The sequence below is a fragment of the Ambystoma mexicanum genome, chromosome 7q (assembly GCF_040938575.1).
Source record: "Ambystoma mexicanum isolate Mex_15411 chromosome 7q, UKY_AmexF1_1, whole genome shotgun sequence".
Taxonomy (NCBI): Eukaryota; Metazoa; Chordata; class Amphibia; order Caudata; family Ambystomatidae; genus Ambystoma; species Ambystoma mexicanum.
The window spans coordinates 365,369,718-365,390,590 of NC_090941.1; the positions used below are offsets into that span (position 1 = coordinate 365,369,718).

At 57.2% G+C, this 20,873-nt stretch overlaps 1 protein-coding gene across 1 annotated transcript in view; it reads left to right on the top strand.

The window, feature by feature from the left end:
- The window catches only part of LOC138528045 (protocadherin-9-like), a 1,594,414-nt gene that overhangs the window by 1,272,068 nt on the left and 301,473 nt on the right, over positions 1-20,873 (top strand). The gene's annotated exons all lie outside the window — the stretch shown is intronic.

Here is a 20,873-nt window from a genome sequence, read left to right on the forward strand (position 1 = left end):
GAAATACTCGTTGAAAAGTTATATTTATATGCACTTAGGCAATTGAATACACAAATAAATACATGCTGCACGCAAGCTAACATATTTTTGTTAATTAAGGCATTTGCTTATTAACATTAAGAGTGTAATATAATCATATTTGAAATTGATTGTGATAGCTTTCAAATTATGTAACCATTTTTCCTGTAAATGACCTTTTCAGCATTTAGCTTCAACACTTCTAAAAACTTGACAGCTGAATATAAACATTATAGTTACTGTTCCATTAGGACTATATTTGAGCTAAAGAGTTGCACATAACTATCCGTCTTTATGGGATTTCATGAGTTTGCTCTTTATTGTTTGTGCTTTGGGGCTATAGAATTCTTGTAAACTGAATGGATACAAAGCAGTCCAAAAAGACAATATACTATAAAATCCAAAATGTTTACACAGAGACACAAAATATTTGAAGCTATCAGATTTTATTGGAAGATGTAGGCCTATGAATCCATAGCACTGGTGACAAATAAAACATATGGAACAAACAGTTTTCAATGCAATAGTAAAGTGCAATCGACTCTGGATATATTCCTTTTTTTAAATATTCAATTTAAATATAAACATCCATAACTGTGTCAATTTAAAATGTTTCTACATAAGCTTATTTAACTCTTGTTGTTACATTTGTTTTGGTTTTGTTGGCATTCAAGTCTGAAGATAGCCAGTTGATTATGTTAATTATTGGGGCTTGTTAAACCCACAAAATATGTAGTATTTATTGTTTTCAAAAAGCCAGTGTGAGAGGTTATTCTGTTACAGTGGTGGCATTTTTCATTTGTTTCCAAATTACTCCTATGTTCTTTAATCATACATTTGAACCTATAGTACATGTGCAAAGGACCTGCGGTACACACTGACTGATTTAGTGCCAATATGTATGTTGTCATTAAAGACGAGGAACATAATGCAGTCAAAGAATGTACATTGCTGTGGAAGATGCAATGAGGTGTATTTGCTAATGTTGCCATGCAACAGACAATAATCGGAGGCTGATTGGGGAAACCAAGGGGTCGATTCATGGAATTAATGTGTGCCGAAAATTCCAGCGCAGAGGTGCCTAAACGTGCGATTCGCAGTAAAAGTGCGAAAATCGCAGGGAAACCAGCGCACATCGATTCATGGAAGTCCGTGCGCGAGAAAAACATTGGATGTGCGCTGAAAATGTGCGCCGCGCACGCCGGCGCACAGGTCATCCAACAGCGTGCGCCACGGCCACTGCGAAATCGCACATAGCGCGGCGCACATCACAAAAGTAGGGGGAACACGGGGCGTAACACTCGGAATGGGGAACAACGCGTGAAAATATGGGCGTCACGGGGGAAGTACAGGGGGCAAGTGCCCAGAACGCCGACACGCTCGCCTACAACCCGTATTCATGGAATCGAATAGGGCAAACCAGCGCACGGTCAAAGACGCGCACAGGGCCAAACAAGTACGCCACAAGAAAGTAGGCGGTAGCGTCCCTGCGCCTGAAAAAAATGTGCGCCGAAATGTGCGATAACAAAAAGCACCCATATACAGCCATGATGAATGGTCCATACAGTAGCCCTCTAGGACAAATGAGGTGCAAACGGGTACCGACAAACACGGACACCCGCTGTGTGAAAAAATAGCGTGTGCGTGTGTACCTGGGTGCGCGGGAAGTCCCACACGTGATTGGCCTGGGTACGTGTACTTCGAGGTGCGTGGTAAGTTCCACACGCGATTGGCCTGGGTACGTGTACTTCGGGGAGCGCGGGAAGTCCCAAAAGCGATTAGCCTGGGTACGTGTACTACGGGGTGCGCGGGAAGTTCCACACGCGATTAGCCTGGGTACGTGTGTTTCGGGGTACGCGGGAAGTTCCACACGCGATTAGCTGGGTACGTGTGTTTGGGGTGTGCGGGAAATTCCACACGCGATTGGCCTGGGTACGTGTACTTCGGGGTGCGCGGGAAGTTCCACACGCGATTGGCCTGGGTACGTGTACTTCGGTGTGCGCGGGAAGTTCCACACGCGATTGGCCTGGGTACGTGTACTTCGGGGGTGCGCGGGAAGTCCCACACGCGATTAGCCTCGGTACGTGTACTATGGGGTGCGTGGGAAGTTCCACACACGATTAGCCTGGGTACGTGTGTTTCGGCGTGCGTGGGAAGTTCCACACGCAATTAGCCTGGGTACGTGTGTTTCGGGGTACGTGTGTTTCGGCGTGCGTGGGAAGTTCCACACGCAATTAGCCTGGGTACGTGTGTTTCGGGGTGCGCGGGAAGTAACACATGCGATTAGCCTGGGTACGTGTACGACGGGGTGCACGGGAAGTTCCACACGCGATTGGCCTGGGTACGTGTACTTCGGGATGCGGGGGAAGTTCCACACGCGATTAGCCTGGGTACGTGTACTACGGGGTGCGTGGGAAGTTCCACACGCAATTAGCCTGGGTACGTGTGTTTCGGGGTGCGCGGGAAGATCCACACGCGATTGGTCTGGGTACCTGTGTTTCGGGGTGCGTGGGAAGTCCACACGCGATTGGCCTGGGTACGTGTACTTCGGGGTGCGCGGGAAGTTCCACACGTGATTGGCCTGGGTACGTTTACTTCGGGATGCGCGGGAAGTTCCACACGCGATTTCAGCAGGGTACGTGTATTCCGAGGTGCGCGGGAAGATTCACACGCAATTTCAGCAGGGTACGTGTATTTAGGTGGTGCCGGGGAATGCTACACGTGATTTGGCCATGTGGGTCTTCCCAGGTGTTCCCTCTACACCCTCCACAGCCCCTGCAGGCAGCCCACACCACAGGGGACTACCCTGCACCCCTGCTCATGTCCCACAGGCAACCCATCCACCATGGCCATGCCCCCAGCCAACCCACATGTCACCTTGCACTACTGATCACCAACACATGTCTCCCTGCACCCCCACCCCCCAGCCACCAGGGGCACCCTCCACCAGGCCCCCCACCCATGTCTACCACCACCCGCACACCCCAGCAGTGCAGGGGCAGCCTCCACCAGGCCCCCACTCATGTCCCCTGGCACCCCCACCCCCCAGCAGTGCAGGGGCAGCCTCCACCAGGCCCCCACTCATGTCTACCACCACCCCCACCCCCCAGCAGTGCAGGGGCAGCCTCCACCAGGCCCCCACTCATGTCTCCCTGCACCCCCACCCCCCAGCCACCAGGGGCAGCCTCCACCAGGCCCCCACTCATGTCGCCCTGCACCCCCACCCCCCAGCAGTGCAGGGGCAGCCTCCACCAGGCCCCCACTCATGTCTCCCACCGCCCCCACCCCCCAGCCACCAGGGGCAGCCTCCACCAGGCCCCCACCCATGTCTACCACCACCCCTACCCCCCAGCAGTGCAGGGGCAGCCTCCACCAGGCCCCCACTCATGTCTCCCTGCACCCCCACCCCCAAGCCACCAGGGGCAGCCTCCACCAGGCCCCCACCCATGTCTACCACCACTCCCACCCCCCAGCAGTTCAGGGGCAGCCTCCACCAGGCCCCCACCCATGTCTACCACCACCCCCACCCCCCAGCAGTGCAGGGCAGCCTCCACCAGGCCCCCACTCATGTCCAACTCATGTCTCCCTGCACCCCCAACCCCAGCAGTGCAGGGGCAGCCTCCACCAGGCCCCCACTCATGTCCAATTCATGTCTCCCTGCAACCCCACCCCCCAGCCACCAGGGGCAGCCTCCACCAGGCCCCCACCCATGTTTACCACCACCCCCACCCCCAGCCACCAGGGGCAGCCTCCACCAGGCCCCCACTCATGTCCCCCTGCACCCCCAGCCACCAGGGGCCGCCTCCACCAGGCCCCCACTCATGTCCCCCTGCACCCCCACCCGCCAGCAGTGCAGGGGCAGCCTCCACCAGGCCCCCACTCATGTCCCCCTGCAACTCCACCCCCCCTGCCACCAGGGGCAGCCTCCACCAGGCCCCCACTCATGTCCCCCTGCACCCCCACCCCCAGCAGTGCAGGGGCAGCCTCCACCAGGCCCCCACTCATGTCTCCCATCACCCCCACCCCCCAGCAGTGCAGGGCATCCTCCACCAGGCCCCCACTAATGCCCCTCTGCACCCCCAACCCCCAGCCACCAGGGGCAGCCTCCACCAGGCCCCCACTCATGTCCCCCTGCACCCCCACCCCCCAGCCTCCAGGGGCAGCCTCCACCAGGCCCCCACTCATGTCCCCCTGCACCCCCACCCCCCAGCAGTGCAGGGGTATCCTTCACAAGGCCCCCACCCATGTCTACCACCACCCCCACCCCCCAACAGTGCAGGGCAGCCTCCACCAGGCCCCCACTCATGTCCAACTCATGTCTCACTGCACCCCCACCCCCCAGCAGTGCAGGGGCAGCCTCCACCAGGCTTCCACTCATGTCTCCCTGCACCCCCAGCCCCCAGCAGTGCAGGGGCAGCCTCCACCAGGCCCCCACGCATGTCCCCAGCCAACATGTCACCACAATGTAGATCCCTGGCCCTTATGCTCAGCCTCCAAATGCCAAACACCCACCCGAGTATTGCACCCACCCACTTAGAAATGGCAAAAACATGATAGAAGCCCAATTGCAAGTTTGGAAATGAACACATGTCCCTCACATTCACCCAATGGGTGTCAGTGAATGTCAAAACCCATATCATGATATGCATGAAACCAATGAGATGATACTACACATTGAAGTTTGAAGAAAAAATATGTATTAAACGCAACATAAATTGAATCAAAAATAAACAAACAATAATAGAAATAAAAAATAAAAAAAGCAGGTCCGTGAAATAATGCTAAACCACAAATCATAATGCAAAGTAAAGGTGTCCAAAGTCACAGTCCACAAAAGTAAATCCAATGGAAAAATAAAATCGAAAACCATAGCTCCATGGGGAAATCATAATAAACATTGAAAATCCAAAAATCAACTATGTACAGATAAACAATTCAGGGTCCATGATCCCAAACGAAGAAATGAAACCTATCTAATAACACTAACTAAAAAAATATAACTATATACAAAAATGTGGCCCATTGTCCAAAAGGTCCAAAAAAAATGCTAAACCAAAGGAACCCTAACACTAAATATATAACTATTTACAAGGGCAGCGGGCTAGTCCGACGGCTCACTTCGGGATGTTCCGGGCCAGGGCATCATTGAACTCCTGCTCAATGTCCCGGAGGCGCTCCTCCTCCATGGCCCCGAGGGTCCGCAGGGCCGTCCACATGTTCCCCCCAAGCTCCCTGCGGATTGCCTCGAGGCACTCGGCAGGCCTCAGGGCCCTCCGTATGGAGTTCTCCGCCCTGACCATCGTGAGCCGTGCCTCTTCCGCCCGCTGCCGCTCCGCATCTATGGCATGGCCCAACCGCTGCCACACGGAAGACACTTCCCGTCCTGGGTCCACCTACCCTCCAGCCGATGCCTGCCCCACCGATGTGGAAGGCCCGAGCCATCATTGCTCCCACCACGTTGCTGCTGCTGCAGCGGCTCTGCCCGTGCACTGCCTCCTGCTGCCTGCACATCCTCTGCTGGCTGGGGTGCAGTCGTTGATGTGGCCACCCCTGCTGGACGTCCGACTCCCGACTGTGGCAGGGATGCCTCCTCCACCAGCCTGGCCGCACCGTCAGAGGCAGCTCCACAGGGCAGCCAGGTGACTGATGGGTGGGAAGATGGCACGGAGGACGACTGCCGCATAGGGGGTTCAGTTGAGGAGGGGGTCGTAGCAAGCCCCATCAAACGGAGGAATCCGGCCTGGGTGACCTGTCCCAGTAGGCCGACGCGGTCAACGAGCCAATCGAGATGACGTGCATTCTCCTCATGAAAAGACTGCAGGTCACCTCGCATGGCCCGTTGACGCAACGCCACACCAGTCAGGACAGGCTCAACCCGGACCCGGATAGCCACGTCTGCAGGCAGAGGAAGGCCAGTTGTCGTGAGCTCATCCCCTGCCTGAAAATGGGTTTGGACGTAGGCATCCCTGCTGGTGCAAGACGATGCAGTGACAGGATCAGAGACAGGATTGCACACAGGCACCTCCGCGGCGACCTGTGCTGCCTACTGTCCCTGGTCCTGCACTGCACCACTAGCACCAGTGGAATCCCCACCTTCAGACCCCGTCTCTGTTGCTTGCACGTCCTCCTCCTCCACCAAACCCCCAACCAACCTGGATGACTCTGTGCCATCTTCCCCCGTTGGGTCCTATGGGGTCCCAGCTGCCCCTTCTGCTGCCGAGGAATCCAACTCCGACCTCCGCCTCTTGGACCTCCCCCCGGCAGCTGTGGCCTGGGACGCGGCACCGGACTCCTCACTCCCCGACGAGATCACAACCTGGGAGGGGAGCCGGGCCTTGCGTCTCCGGCTGGCGGTGCAATCCCCGCCGCTGTGCTCCACAGCACCTTCTCCGCCCTCTTCATCAGTTGACGCTGCAGACAGGGAGAAATAAAACACAGGCATCAGGGCACTGTACAATGGACACATACACACATGACAGTTGCACATGAGTGGCATTGGCAAACCTCAGACATGGCATCACAATCGGCAACACACATGTCATTTCAACTTGCACACATGAGCCATACCACAGCCACATCGCAACTGCCAGCACCATCCATACACATACAACAGCATGAGCAGGCAAAGGTGAGCCAGACATCACATGCAACACAGGGAGTGCACTACACATGCACGCCACCACCACACTTGCATGCATGTGTACACCTCAGCCAACTGTCGTAGTGTTCCGATGGGCATCCATGTCACATCTGCCAATCAGTCTTCCACATCCCGCTGTCACATGCATCCATGTTGCCTGACTGTTGCACCCTTGTCAAATACACACACATGCACATGTACACAGTGCAGATACATGCAGCTGAAAACAATATATACATGCGTGACATCACAAACATGCCCACTTACATACACATTCATCCAAACATGTGTGCCCACGCAAATGCATTTGGCATGCAAGCCTACACACACAAGCACCATCCATGTCTCACACATGACAGCCCTCGCATGTGTTAGCCTCACGGTCCTGTACACCCCCACCCATACTCGGCCCCATACAAACAGATGTGCAACCGGCACACTACTGGCACATCACCACACGCACAGCTTACAATCATGATGCATGTACACTTACTGCTCGACTCCAGACGGGTCTGCCTCTCAAGGACCTGGACGTGGGGCGCTGGGGATATGCGTTCCAGGACCCTCATCTGATCTTCCGACAAGTGGCCCCGGCGCCCCTTAGCATCCGCTGCCTTCAAGAGGCGCCAGGCCTTGTTCAGGGTCCTGGACCTGAAGTCCTCCCAGTGCTTCTTGACATGTTGGAAGTCGCAGACTGCCACCCCCTCCGCGTTGATGGCAGTCACGATGTCGGTCCAGATCCGAGTCCTTCCTTCCTTGTCGGCGCGCACCCTTCCGTAGAGGGCATCATACTGCCCCAGGACTTGCTCCACCAGGACACCAACTTCCCTGGCACTGAAGCTGGTGCCCCTCTGCCTCTCTGGCCGGGGGTTGTCAGTGGTGCCAGATGTTGCAGTGCCCGACATGACAACCCGAGAGGCAGGAGTGGGTGGGCAACTGGGACCTGGGGCTGGGCTGTGGAGCGATGGAATCCCAGTCGGGAGTCTTCGGTTCCAGCAGGGGTGGTCACAGCAACAGCACCCCTGGCTGATGTGCAGGCAGCAAATGGCAGGGCAGGTGGGCAGCAGGCAGTCAGGCAGCAGCAGATGGCAGGTGGGAGCGTGCTCGAGGCTCTAGGGGGCAGTAATTTGGCCTTGTGGGCAGGAGCGTGGTCTTCCGTGTGCTTACACGTGGCCAGCTTGATACGGAGTGATTTGGCACGTGAAAATCCTGCACGTCTGCGTGTAAATCGAGGAAAGGCCCTTAGCGCCTATGCACGTCAGTACGCATATGCGATTTCATTGGACCAAAGGTCCTTAGCGCGTGAGCGCGTCTGTGACGCGCGCGGGTGTTTCCCTCATAATACGTGATGACAGAGCACACGTGGATTTCCACCAATCGCGTGTGAAACTTCCTGCGCACCCCGAAACACACGTACCCAGGCTAATCCCGTGTGGAACTTCCCACGCACCCAGAAGTACACGTACCCAGGCCAATCGTGTGTACGCTCACTTCCCTCCGATTACACGCGATGACACTCGGACGTGCAGTTTTAACACGTGTGCTCTGTCATCACGTGTAATGAGGGAAACACCCGCACGTGTCACGTCACAGACACGCTCACGCGCTAAAGGCCTTTGGTCCAATGAAATCGCATATGCGTGCTGACGTGCATACGCGCTAAGGGCCTTTCTTTGATTTACACACAGACGTGCAGGATTTTCACGTGCTAAATCACTCCGTATCACACTGGCCATGCGTAAGCACACGGAAGACCACGCTCCTGCCCACAAGGCCAAATTACTGCCCCCCAGAGCCCCGAGCACGCTCTCACCTGCCATCTGCTGCTGCCTGACTGCCTGCTGCCCACGTGTCCTGCCATTCGCTGCCTGCACATCAGCCAGGGGTGCTGTTGCTGTGACCACCCCAGCTGGATTCGAAGACTCCCCACCGGGATTCCATCGCTTCACAGCCCAGCCCCAGGACCCAGTTGCCCACCCACTCCTGCCTCTGGGGTTGCCATTCAGGCACTGCAACATCTGGCACCACTGACAACCCCCAGCCAGAGAGGCAGAGGGGCACCAACTTCAGTGCCAGGGAAGTTGGTGTCCTGGTGGAGCAAGTCCTGGGGCAGTATGATGCCCTCTACGGAAGGGTGCACGCCGACAAGGAAGGACGGACTCGGATCTGGAGCAACATCGTGACTGCCATCAACGCGGAGGGGGTGGCAGTCTGCGACTTCCAACATGTCAAGAAGCGCTGGGAGGACTTCAGGTCCAGGACCCTGAACAAGGCCCGGCGCCTCTCGAAGGCAGCGAATGCTAAGGGGCGCCGGGGCCACTTGTCGGAAGATCAGATGAGGATCCTGGAACGCATATCCGCAGTGCTTCACGTCCAGGTCCCTAAGAGGCAGACCCGTCTGGAGTCGAGCGGTAAGTGTACATGCATCATGATTGTAAACTGTGCGTGTGGTGAGGTGCCAGTAGTGTGCCGGTTGCACATCTGTTTGTATGGGGCCGAGTATGGGTGGGGGTGTACAGGACCGTGAGGCTAACACATGCGAGGGCTGTCATGTGTGAGACATGGATGGTGCTTGTGTGTGTAGGCTTGCATGCCAAATGCAGTTGCGTGGGCACACATGTTTGGATGAATGTGTATGTAAGTGGGCATGTTCGTGATGTCACGCATGTATGTTGTTTTCAGCTGCATGTATCAGCACTGTGTACATGTGCATGTTTGTGTATTTGACAAGGGTGCAACAGTGAGGCAACATGGATGCATGTGACAGCGGGATGTGGAAGCCTGATTGGCAGATGTGACATGGATGCCCATCGGAACACTGCGACAGTTGGCTGAGGTGTACACATGCATGCAAGTGTGGTGGTGGCGTGCATGTGTAGTGCACTCCCTGTGTTGCATGTGATGTCTGGCTCACCTTTGCCTGCTCATGCTGTTGTATGTGTATGGATGGTGCTGGCAGTTGCAATGTGGCTGTGGTATGGCTCATGTGTGCAAGTTGAAATGACATGTGTGTTCCCGATTGTGATGCCATGTCTGAGGTTTGCCAATGCCACTCATGTGCAACTGTCATGTGTGTATGTGTCCATTGTACAGTGCCCTGATGCCTGTGTTTTATTTCTCCTTGTCTGCAGCGTCAACTGATGAAGAGGGCGGAGAAGGTGCTGTGGAGCACAGCGGCGGAGATCGCACCGCCAGCCGGAGACGCAAGGCCTGGCTCCCCTCCCAGGTTGTGATCTCATCGGGGAGTGTGGAGTCCGGTGCCGCGTCCCAGGCCGCAGCTTCCGGGGGGAGGTCCAAGAGGCGGAGGTCAGAGTTGGACTCCTCGGCAGCAGAAGGGGCAGCTGGGACCCCACAGGGCCCAACGGGGGAAGAAGGCACAGAGTCATCCAGGTTGGTGGGGGGTTTGGTGGAGGAGGAGGCCGTGCAAGCACAAGAGACGGGGTCTGGAGGTGGGGATTCCACTGGTGCTAGTGGTGCAGTGCAGGACCAGGGACAGGAGGCAGCACAGGTCGCCGCGGAGGTGCCTGTGTGCAATCCTGTCTCTGATCCTGTCACTGCATCATCTTGCACCAGCAGGGATGCCTACGTCCAGACCCGTTTTCAGGCAAGGGATGAGCTCAAGACAACTGGACTTCCTCTGCCTGCGGATGTGGCTATCTGGGTTGAGCCTGTCCTGACTGGTGTGGCGTTGCGTCAACGGGCCATGCGAGGTGACCTGCAGTCTTTTCATGAGGAGACTGCACGTCATCTCGATTGGCTCATTGACCGCGTCGGCCTACTGGGACAGGTCACCCAGGCCGGATTCCTCCGTTTGATCGGGCTTGCTACGACCCTCTCCTCAACTGAACCCCCTATGCGGCAGTCGTCCTCCGTGCCATCTTCCCACCCATCAGTCACCTGGGTGCCCTATGGAGCTGCCTCTGACGGTGCGGCCAGGCTGGTGGAGGAGGCATCCTTGCCACAGTCGGGAGTCGGACGTCCAGCAGGGGTGGCCACATCAACGACTGCACCCCAGGCAGCGGAGGATGTGCAGGCAGCAGGAGGCAGTGCACGGGCAGAGCCGCTGCAGCAGCAGCAGCAACGTGTTGGGAGCCATGATGGCTCAGGGCCTTCCACATCGGTGGGGCAGGCATCGGCCGGAGGGCAGGAGGACCCAGGACGGGAAGTGTCTTCCGTGTGGCAGCGGTTGGGCCACGCAATAGATGGAGCGGCAGCGGGCGGAAGAGGCACGGCTCACGATGGTCAGGGCGGAGAACTACATGCGGAGGGCCCTGAGGCATGCCGAGTGCCTCGAGGCAATCTGCAGGGAGTTTGGGGGGAACATGTGGACGGCCCTGCGGACCCTCGGGGCCATGGAGGAGGAGCGCCTCCGGGACATTAAGCAGGAGTTCGATGATGCCCTGGCCCGGAACATCCCGAAGTGAGCCGTCGGACTAGCCCGCTGCCCTTGTAAATAGTTATATAGTTAGTGTTAGGTTTCCTTTGGTTTAGCATTTTTTTTGGACCTTTTGGACAATGGGCCACATTTTTGTATATAGTTATTTTTTTAGGTAGTGTTATTAGATAGGTTTCATTTCTTCGGTTGGGATCATGGACCCTGGATTGTTTATCTGTACATAGTTGATTTTTGGATTTTCAATTTTTATTATGATTTCCCCAGGGAGCTATGGTTTTCGATTTTATTTTTCCATTGGATTCACTTTTGTGGACTGTGACTTTGGACACCTTTCCTTTGCATTATGATTTGTGGTTTAGCATTATTTCACGGACCTGCTTTTTTATTTTTTATTTCTATTATTTTTTTTTATTTTTGATTCAATTTGTGTTGCTTTTAATACATATTTTTTCTTCAAAGTTCAATGTGTATTATCATCTCATTGGTTTCATGCATATCATGATATGGGTTTTGACATTCACTGACACCCATTTGGTGTATGTGAGGGACATGTGTTCATTTCCAAACTTGCAATTGGGCTTCTATCATGTTTTTGCCATTTCTAAGTGGGTGGATGCAATACTCGGGTGGGTGTTTTTCATTTGGAAGCTGAACATAAGGGCCAGGGATCTACATTGTGGTGACATGTTGGCTGGGGGACATGAGTGGGGGCCTGGTGGAGGCTGCCCCTGCACTGCTGGGGGGTGGGGCTGCAGGGAGACATGAGTAGGGGCCTGGTGGAGGCTGCCCCTGCACTGCTGGGGGGTGGGGGTGGTGGGGGATATGGGTGGGGGCCTGGTGGAGGCTGCCCCTGCACTGCTGGGGGGTGGCGGTGGTGGGAGACATGGGTGGGGGCCTGGTGGAGGCTGCCCCTGCACTGCTGGGGTGTGGGGGTGGTTGTAGTCATGAGTGGGGGCCTGGTGGAGGCTGCCCCTGGTGGCTGGGGGGTGGGGGTGCAGGGAGACATGAGTGGGGGCCTGGTGGAGGCTGCCCCTGCAATGCTGGGGGGTGGGGGTGGTGGTAGACATGGGTGGGAACTTGGTGGAGGCTGCCCCTGGTGGCTGGGGGTGGGGGTGGTGGGAAACATGAGTGGGGGCCTAGTGGAGGCTGCCCCTGCACTGCTGGGGGGTGGGGGTGCAGGGGGGCATGGGTGGGGGCCTGGTGGAGGCTGCCCCTGCACTGCTGGGGGTTGGGGGTGGTGGTAGACATGAGTGGGGGCATGGTGGAGGCTGCCCTGCACTGCTGGGGGTCGGGGGTGGTGGTAGACATGGGTGGGGGCCTGGTGGAGGCTGCCCTGCACTGCTGGGGGGTGGGGTGCAGGGAGACATGAGTGGAGGCCTGGTGGAGGCTGCCCCTGGTGGCTGGGGGGTGGGGGTGGTGGGACACATGAGTGGGGGCCTGGTGGAGGCTGCCCCTGCACTGCTGGGGGGTGGGGGTGCAGGAGGACATGGGTGGGGGCCTGGTGGAGGCTGCCCCTGCACTGCTGGGGGGTGGGGGTGGTGGTAGACATGAGTGGGGGCCTGGTGGAGGCTGCCCTGCACTGCTGGGGGGTGGGGGTGGTGGTAGACATGGGTGGGGGCCTGGTGGAGGCTGCCCCTGCACTGCTGGGAGGTGGGGGTGCAGGGAGACATGAGTGGAGGCCTGGTGGAGGCTGCCCCTGGCGGCTGGGGGGTGGGGGTGGTGGGAGACATGGGTGAGGGCCTGGTGGAGGCTGCCCCTGGGGGTGGGGGGTGAGGGTGGTGGGAGACATGAGTGGGGGCCTGGTGGAGGCTGCCCCTGTACTGCTGGGGGGTGGGGGTGGTGATAGACATGAGTGGGGGCCTGGCGGAGGCTGCCCCTGCACTGCTGGGGGGTGGGGATGGTGGTAGACATGAGTGGGGGCCTGGTGGAGGCTGCCCCTGCACTGCTGGGGGGTGGGGGTGCAGGGAGACATGAGTGGGGGCCTGGTGGAGGCTGCCCCTGCACTGCTGGGGGGTGGGGGTCATAGGGGACATGAGTGGGGGCCTGGTGGAGGCTGCCCCTGCACTGCTGGGGGGTGGGGGCGATAGGGGACATGAGTGGGGGCCTGGTGGAGGCTGCCCCTGCACTGCTGGGGGGTGGGGGTGATAGGGGACATGAGTGGGGGCCTGGTGGAGGCTGCCCCTGCACTGCTGGGGGGTGGGGGTGGTGGTAGACATGGGTGGGGGCCTGGTGGAGGCTGCCCTGCCCTGCTGGGGGGTGGGGGTGCAGGGAGACATGAGTGGAGGCCTCGTGGAGGCTGCCCCTGGTGGCTGGGGGGTGGGGGTGGTGGGACACATGAGTGGTGGCCTGGTGGAGGCTGCCCCTGCACTGCTGGGGGGTGAGGGTGCAGGAGGACATGGGTGGGGGCCTGGTGGAGGCTGCCCCTGCACTGCTGGGGGGTGGGGTGGTGGTAGACATGAGTGGGGGCCTGGTGGAGGCTGCCCTGCACTGCTGGGGGGTGGGGGTGGTGGTAGACATGGGTGGGGGCCTGGTGGAGGCTGCCTCTGCACTGCTGGGAGGTGGGGGTGCAGGGAGACATGAGTGGAGGCCTGGTGGAGGCTGCCCCTGGCGGCTGGGGGGTGGGGGTGGTGGGAGACATGGGTGGGGGCCTGGTGGAGGCTGCCCCTGGGGGGTGGGGGGGTGGGGGTGGTGGGAGACATGAGTGGGGGCCTGGTGGAGGCTGCCCCTGCACTGCTGGGGGGTGGGGGTGATAGGGGACATGAGTGGTGGCCTGGTGGAGGCTGCCCCTGCACTGCTGGGGGGTGGGGGTGGTGGTAGACATGAGTGGGGGCCTGGTGGAGGCTGCCCCTGCACTGCTGGGGGGTGGGGGTGGTGGTAGACATGAGTGGGGGCCTGGTGGAGGCTGCCCCTGCACTGCTGGGGTGTGGGGGTGCAGGGAGACATGAGTGGGGGCCTGGTGGAGGCTGCCCCTGCACTGCTGGGGGGTGGGGGTCATAGGGGACATGAGTGGGGGCCTGGTGGAGGCTGCCCCTGCATTTCTGGGGGGTGGGGGTGATAGGGGACATGAGTGGGGGCCTGGTGGAGGCTGCCCCTGCACTGCTGGGGGGTGGGGGCGATAGGGGACATGAGTGGGGGCCTGGTGGAGGCTGCCCCTGCACTGCTGGGGGGTGGGGGTGATAGGGGACATGAGTGGGGGCATGGTGGAGGCTGCCCCTGCACTGCTGGGGGGTGGGGGTGGTGGTAGACATGGGTGGGGGCCTGGTGGAGGCTGCCCTGCCCTGCTGGGGGGTGGGGGTGCAGGGAGACATGAGTGGAGGCCTCGTGGAGGCTGCCCCTGGTGGCTGGGGGGTGGGGGTGGTGGGACACATGAGTGGTGGCCTGGTGGAGGCTGCCCCTGCACTGCTGGGGGGTGGGGGTGCAGGAGGACATGGGTGGGGGCCTGGTGGAGGCTGCCCCTGCACTGCTGGGGGGTGGGGTGGTGGTAGACATGAGTGGGGGCCTGGTGGAGGCTGCCCTGCACTGCTGGGGGGTGGGGGTGGTGGTAGACATGGGTGGGGGCCTGGTGGAGGCTGCCTCTGCACTGCTGGGAGGTGGGGGTGCAGGGAGACATGAGTGGAGGCCTGGTGGAGGCTGCCCCTGGCGGCTGGGGGGTGGGGGTGGTGGGAGACATGGGTGGGGGCCTGGTGGAGGCTGCCCCTGGGGGGTGGGGGGGTGGGGGTGGTGGGAGACATGAGTGGGGGCCTGGTGGAGGCTGCCCCTGCACTGCTGGGGGGTGGGGGTGATAGGGGACATGAGTGGTGGCCTGGTGGAGGCTGCCCCTGCACTGCTGGGGGGTGGGGGTGGTGGTAGACATGAGTGGGGGCCTGGTGGAGGCTGCCCCTGCACTGCTGGGGGGTGGGGGTGGTGGTAGACATGAGTGGGGGCCTGGTGGAGGCTGCCCCTGCACTGCTGGGGTGTGGGGGTGCAGGGAGACATGAGTGGGGACCTGGTGGAGGCTGCCCCTGCACTGCTGGGGGGTGGGGGTCATAGGGGACATGAGTGGGGGCCTGGTGGAGGCTGCCCCTGCATTTCTGGGGGGTGGGGGTGATAGGGGACATGAGTGGGGGCCTGGTGGAGGCTGCCCCTGCACTGCTGGGGGTGGGGGTGATAGGGGACATGAGTGGGGGCCTGGTGGAGGCTGCCCCTGCACTGCTGGGGGGTGGGGTGGTGGTAGACATGAGTGGGGGCCTGGTGGAGGCTGCCCCTGCACTGCTGGGGGGTGGGGGTGGTGGTAGACATGAGTGGGGGCCTGGTGGAGGCTGCCCCTGCACTGCTGGGGGGTGGGGGTGGTGGTAGACATGAGTGGGGGCCTGGTGGAGGCTGCCCCTGCACTGCTGGGGGGTGGGGATGCAGGGGGACATGAGTGGAGGCCTGGTGGATGCTGCCCCAGGTGGCTGTGGGGTGGGGGTGGTGGGAGACATGAGTGGGGGCCTGGTGGAGGCTGCCCCTGGTGGCTGGGGGGTGGGGGTGGTGGGAGACATGAGTGGGGGCCTGGTGGAGGCTGCCCCTGCACTGCTGGGGGGTGGGGGTGGTGGTAGACATGAGTGGGGGCCTGGTGGAGGCTGCCCCTGCACTGCTGGGGGGTGGGGGTGGTGGTAGACATGAGTGGGGGCCTGGTGGAGGCTGCCCCTGCACTGCTGGGGGGTGGGGGTGCAGGGAGACATGAGTGGGGGCCTGGTGGAGGCTGCCCCTGCACTGCTGGGGGGTGGCGGTGATAGGGGACATGAGTGGCAGCCTGGTGGAGGCTGCCCCTGGTGGCTGGGGGGTGGGGGTGATAGAGGACATGAGTGGGAGCCTGGTGGAGGCTGCCCCTGCACTGCTGGGGGGTGGGGGTGCAGGGGGACATGAGTGGAGGCCTGGTGGATGCTGCCCCTGGTGGCTGTGGGGTGGGGGTGGTGGGAGACATGAGTGGGGGCCTGGTGGAGGCTGCCCCTGGTGGCTGGGGAGTGGGGGTGGTGGGAGACATGAGTGGGGGCCTGGTGGAGGCTGCCCCTGCACTGCTGGGGGGTGGGGGTCATAGGGGACATGAATGGGGGCCTGGTGGAGGCTGCCCCTGCATTGCTGGGGGGTGGGGGTGGTGGTAGACATGAGTGGGGGCCTGGTGGAGGCTGCCCCTGCACTGCTGGGGGGTGGGGGTGGTGGTAGACATGAGTGGGGGCCTGGTGGAAGCTGCCCCTGCACTGCTGGGGGGTGGGGGTACAGGGAGACATGAGTGGGGTCCTGGTGGAGGCTGCCCCTGGTGGCTGGGGGGTGGCGGTGATAGGGGACATGAGTGGGGGCCTGGTGGAGGCTGCCCCTGGTGGCTGGGGGGTGGGGATGATAGAGGACATGATTGGGGGCCTGGTGGAGGCTGCCCCTGGTGGCTGGGGGGTGGAGGTGCAGGGAGACATGAGTTGGACATGAGTAAGGGCCTGGTGGAGGCTGCCCCTGCACTGCTGGGGGGTGGGGGTGATGGGAGACATGGGTGGGTGCCTGGTGGAGGCTGCCCCTGGTGGATGGGGGTGCAGGGGGACATGCGTTGGTGGGCAGTAGTACAAGGTGGCATGTGGGTTGGTTGGGGGGCATGGCCATGGTGGATGGGACATGTGCAGGGTAGGCCCCTGTGGTGTGGGCCACCTGCAGGGGCCGTGGAGGGTGTAGAGGGAACACCTGGGAGGACCCACACGTGCAATTCACGTGTGGTGCTCCCCACGCACCCCTGTAATACACGTACCCTGATGGAATCGCGTGTGATACTTCCCGTGCACCCCTGGAATACACGTACCCTGCTGTTTTTGCATGTGATTATTCCCGCGCACCCCTGGAATACACGTACCCTGATGGGATCGCGTGTGATACTTCCCGCGCACCCCTGAAATACACATTCCCTGCTGTTTTTGTGTGTGATACTTCCCGCGCACCCCTGAAATACACATACCCTGCTGTTTTTGCGTGTGATGCTTCTCGCGCACCCCTGGAATACACGTACCCTGATGGAATTGCGTGTGATACTTCCCGTGCATACCTGAGATACACGTACCCTGCTGCTTTTGCCTGTGATACTTCCCGCGCACCACTGAAATACACGTACCCTGCTGCTTTTGCGTGTGATGCTTCCTGCGCACCCCTGAAATACATGTACCCTGCTGCTTTTGCGTGTGATACTTCCCACGCACCCCTGGAGTACACGTACCCTGCTGCTTTTGTGTGTGTTACTTCCCACTCACCCCTGATGCACACGTACACAGGACAATCGCGTGTGGAACTTCCCGCGAACCACTGAAATACACGTTCCCCGCTTGCCGTTTGCTGTTTGCCAGCCCTGTGAACTGGTCCAGGGTTGGCGCAGCCCTTTGCGATTATTTGGGGATTTTGAAGGCATTTCCAGGCGCGAGGGCGTTCTTGGGGGCGTAACTGGCGCTGCTGCAGGGTCGCTGCGCCACGCTGCGCCACGGCTAGTTTTGGATGCGAAAATCCATGAATACGCTGTGCGCGGAAATCGGTTTTAGCGCACGCGGCTGGCGCAGACATTCGCACGGGCGCGCTGTGCGTCAGCCGCGTGCGCCACTTTTGTGCGAATTTCTATGAATTACCCTGCAAATATATTTCATTGTCGAAATGAAGATCCGATACAATATTGTGCGGCATTATAAGAAGTGTATACATTGAAATATGGTAACTTTTTTCCAAAACTAAAATAGTACAATTGTTTTACAGCACAGTGTGTGTGCATGTGTGTGTGTGTGTGTGTTTATGTGTGTGTATACAAGTACAACAAAATAAAAGCACAGAATGCGGGGGGATTCGGTATATTAGTGTTTAGGACGAAATTCCACACCATAGAGGAATTGATAGAAGACTGTTCTTAAATTCGAACACGAATTGCCATGTCCATTGCATACCCCCATTCACTTTTTATACTGCATAGCGATTTCTGTTTCGTGCACAGCCATTTCATACAAAATGAATTCCCAAAACTGTCAAATTGCAACCTAACACGCTTCTGCGCCATGGGGTCATTAGTGTCAGCCTCCTCTCCGAATGTCAAGCCTACCGTATGTGAATGAATGCCACAATGGGAGCATGTCCCTATTAGACTGTCGCCATACAGTTCTATCAATGTTTGGCCCATTGTCCTCTGGGATCTAGGTGACATTTTAGGTCTCTGGTCAAAGATTAAACGTTTTAGTGAGTGAGCCAATAACTCAGGAAAAAGGTTCGAAGAGTAAACATGATGGACAGCAGCACCGGTAAGAATATATATTTTAAGGAAGGCTATATTTTGGCTGTTTCCACAGTTGGATTAAACCTTGCTGGTTAAAGATTAAATGTTATTTACACACATAGATGTATTTAAAATATCTGAATATACTCCATCACAATTTCATTCCTTTAGCTGCCACATGAACATTGTTAAGTTATTAGACAGTAGGGGAACACATTTTGGTGTGTAAAATGTTTACGTGTTCTCTCAATTGTACATTTCTTAAGAGTAATGCCATGTCCCACTCCCTCAGGAAAAATAGAGTATAGACGTTCTAGCAACACATATTAGGTCAACACTAGTGCTCGATGTGGGAGCAAATCATTTCAGTCGAATCATGAACCACCTCAATAGTTAACTATTTTGGGTTAACTAGCCACACATTGTTTTTTTTTTAATGTGTGGCTGCCTGGTACATATCATGTCATGTTGCTTTCTTAAATACCCATCCCCAATTTACCTGAGCAGCTGACAGTCCTCAGTGACTCTTGGAGTAGGCATAGCATACGGACGGGATCCTCCTATTATAGAAAGCAGAAGGTAGACTTCACTTTTTGTATGTTCCTGGTTGGAATTCGAAATGGCTACCTTCTACTGTGTGTATTTAGGATAATGTAGTACATATACTATGTCTACCTCCTCGAGGGTAGCAATGTTAACATCTCTGGTAAATTGAACATGGGGCCTGGCAAGCCTTTTTTTTAATTGTATACGTCCATGAAGGAGCTCTGCTTATTCGCATGCGGTTCTAAAATGTTTGAAATGTATGTTTGTGTGGGCTATACGTAGCCTTCACTGATCCACAAATGTACAGGGATAACCCCAGATTTAAGTGCAGACATGTGCATATTTGCAGCTCACTTGCAATAGTGAGCAAATTCCTCCAAAACGGACACGCACAACTTCATGGGTCATCAGTCCAGAAGTCTGAGACCTGCAAAATGTGGTGGGTCACTTTTGTGGATGCATACTATCACCCCTCACTTCTACAGTGCTCTCCGGTGACTATGGGCCTCATTACGACCCAGGCGGACTTCGCGGTGCTAAATGCACCGCGAAGCATGGCGGAAAGCCGCCGATAGCGCCATGGGGGTTGGCGGATTTACCGCCCCATTCCGACCTCGGCGGAGCGGTAAATCCCCAATCCCCATTCTGCCCTTCCCCATTCCCATTTTTGCCCCATAGGGTATAATGGGAGTGGGGAAGGAGTTAATTACGCCACCGTAAAATACGGTGGCGTAATTAACAACGAGGTCCCGTAGCGCCATGGTTTTCTCCGGCTGGTAAAACCAGGCGGAGAAAACCTCCATGGCGCTACGGGAACTCGTAGTATGGCGGAGAGGTACGCCATGCACTACGCTGGCGTAATACCCTCTCCGCCAGGGTCCTAATGAGGCCCTATGACTTTACACATATTTTCTATTTCCTGTACAGGAATTCTGGAAATGGAAATATGTTCAACATACCCTATCAACATGTCTCATTGTGGTGAATGTAGACAACACACAAGGTGGGACATTTAACAGTGCAGTGTGATTGAGCAGGGCTCTCCCCCTCTTCTTCATCTGAAGCCAGAAACCTTGGAGTCATCTTCAACTCCTCTCTTTCCTTCATCCCTCACATTCAGGACCTTGCCAAGAAGTCTCACTTTCTACTACACCTCCTAAAAGCAATTCTTCCTTCAGAAGCTCAATGTCTCTAGAGCTCTGGTTCTCTCTAGTCTAGACTACTGCAACAGCCTTTTCATTAATCTACCCTCTTCTTCTCTACGACCCCTCCAGCTAATCCAAAATTGAGTTGCAAGACTTACCCTTTACATCAAGCCCAGGGACTGCATCTCTCCATCCCTAAACACTCTCCACTGGCACCTGATTGCTGCAAGGATCAAACTCTCTATGTCTTAAGCCAACTGGTGGCTGATCTCTTTGCTCAGCAGGCTCCCTCCTATGGAATAGCCTCCCCCTTCCTCTTTGTCTTGAGCCAGATCTCCTCACATTTGGGAAGCTCCCAAAGACTTTCCTTTTGACCTCCTCCTCCTCTTCCTCCCTCCTCTGTTAAATCCCACAGTTGCTGAGATTGATGACCAGTGCCCTTATGTGTCCTCCCGGGTCCTGGCCTTCCACACCCAATCGCTTTCAGCCTCCACACCTCCCAGCAATTTGGCATCCACTAGCCTATGTCACCACAGGCGTGCACTTTCTTATTTATTGATGGATGATCACTCCACCTATGCACTTACAGCTGCTCATTCCATAGAACTTCCCTCTGGATACACCAAGCACTTACCACCCACTCCATTATCCCTTCTCTCTCTGCACTTGGACACTCTGAATGCTCACAAGGCATAGTAGGTCTGCCTCCATCTTTCATTGTTGTATTTGTTCTTCATTGCCATGTCCCCTCCCTGTTACCTTTTGTGGGCGCTTTAAAACACAATTTACTTGATGAATGAGCGCCTTACAAATACACAATAAAATAAATAAATAAATAAATAAATAAATAAATAAATAGAGGTCCTTTGAGTTATTTCCACATTA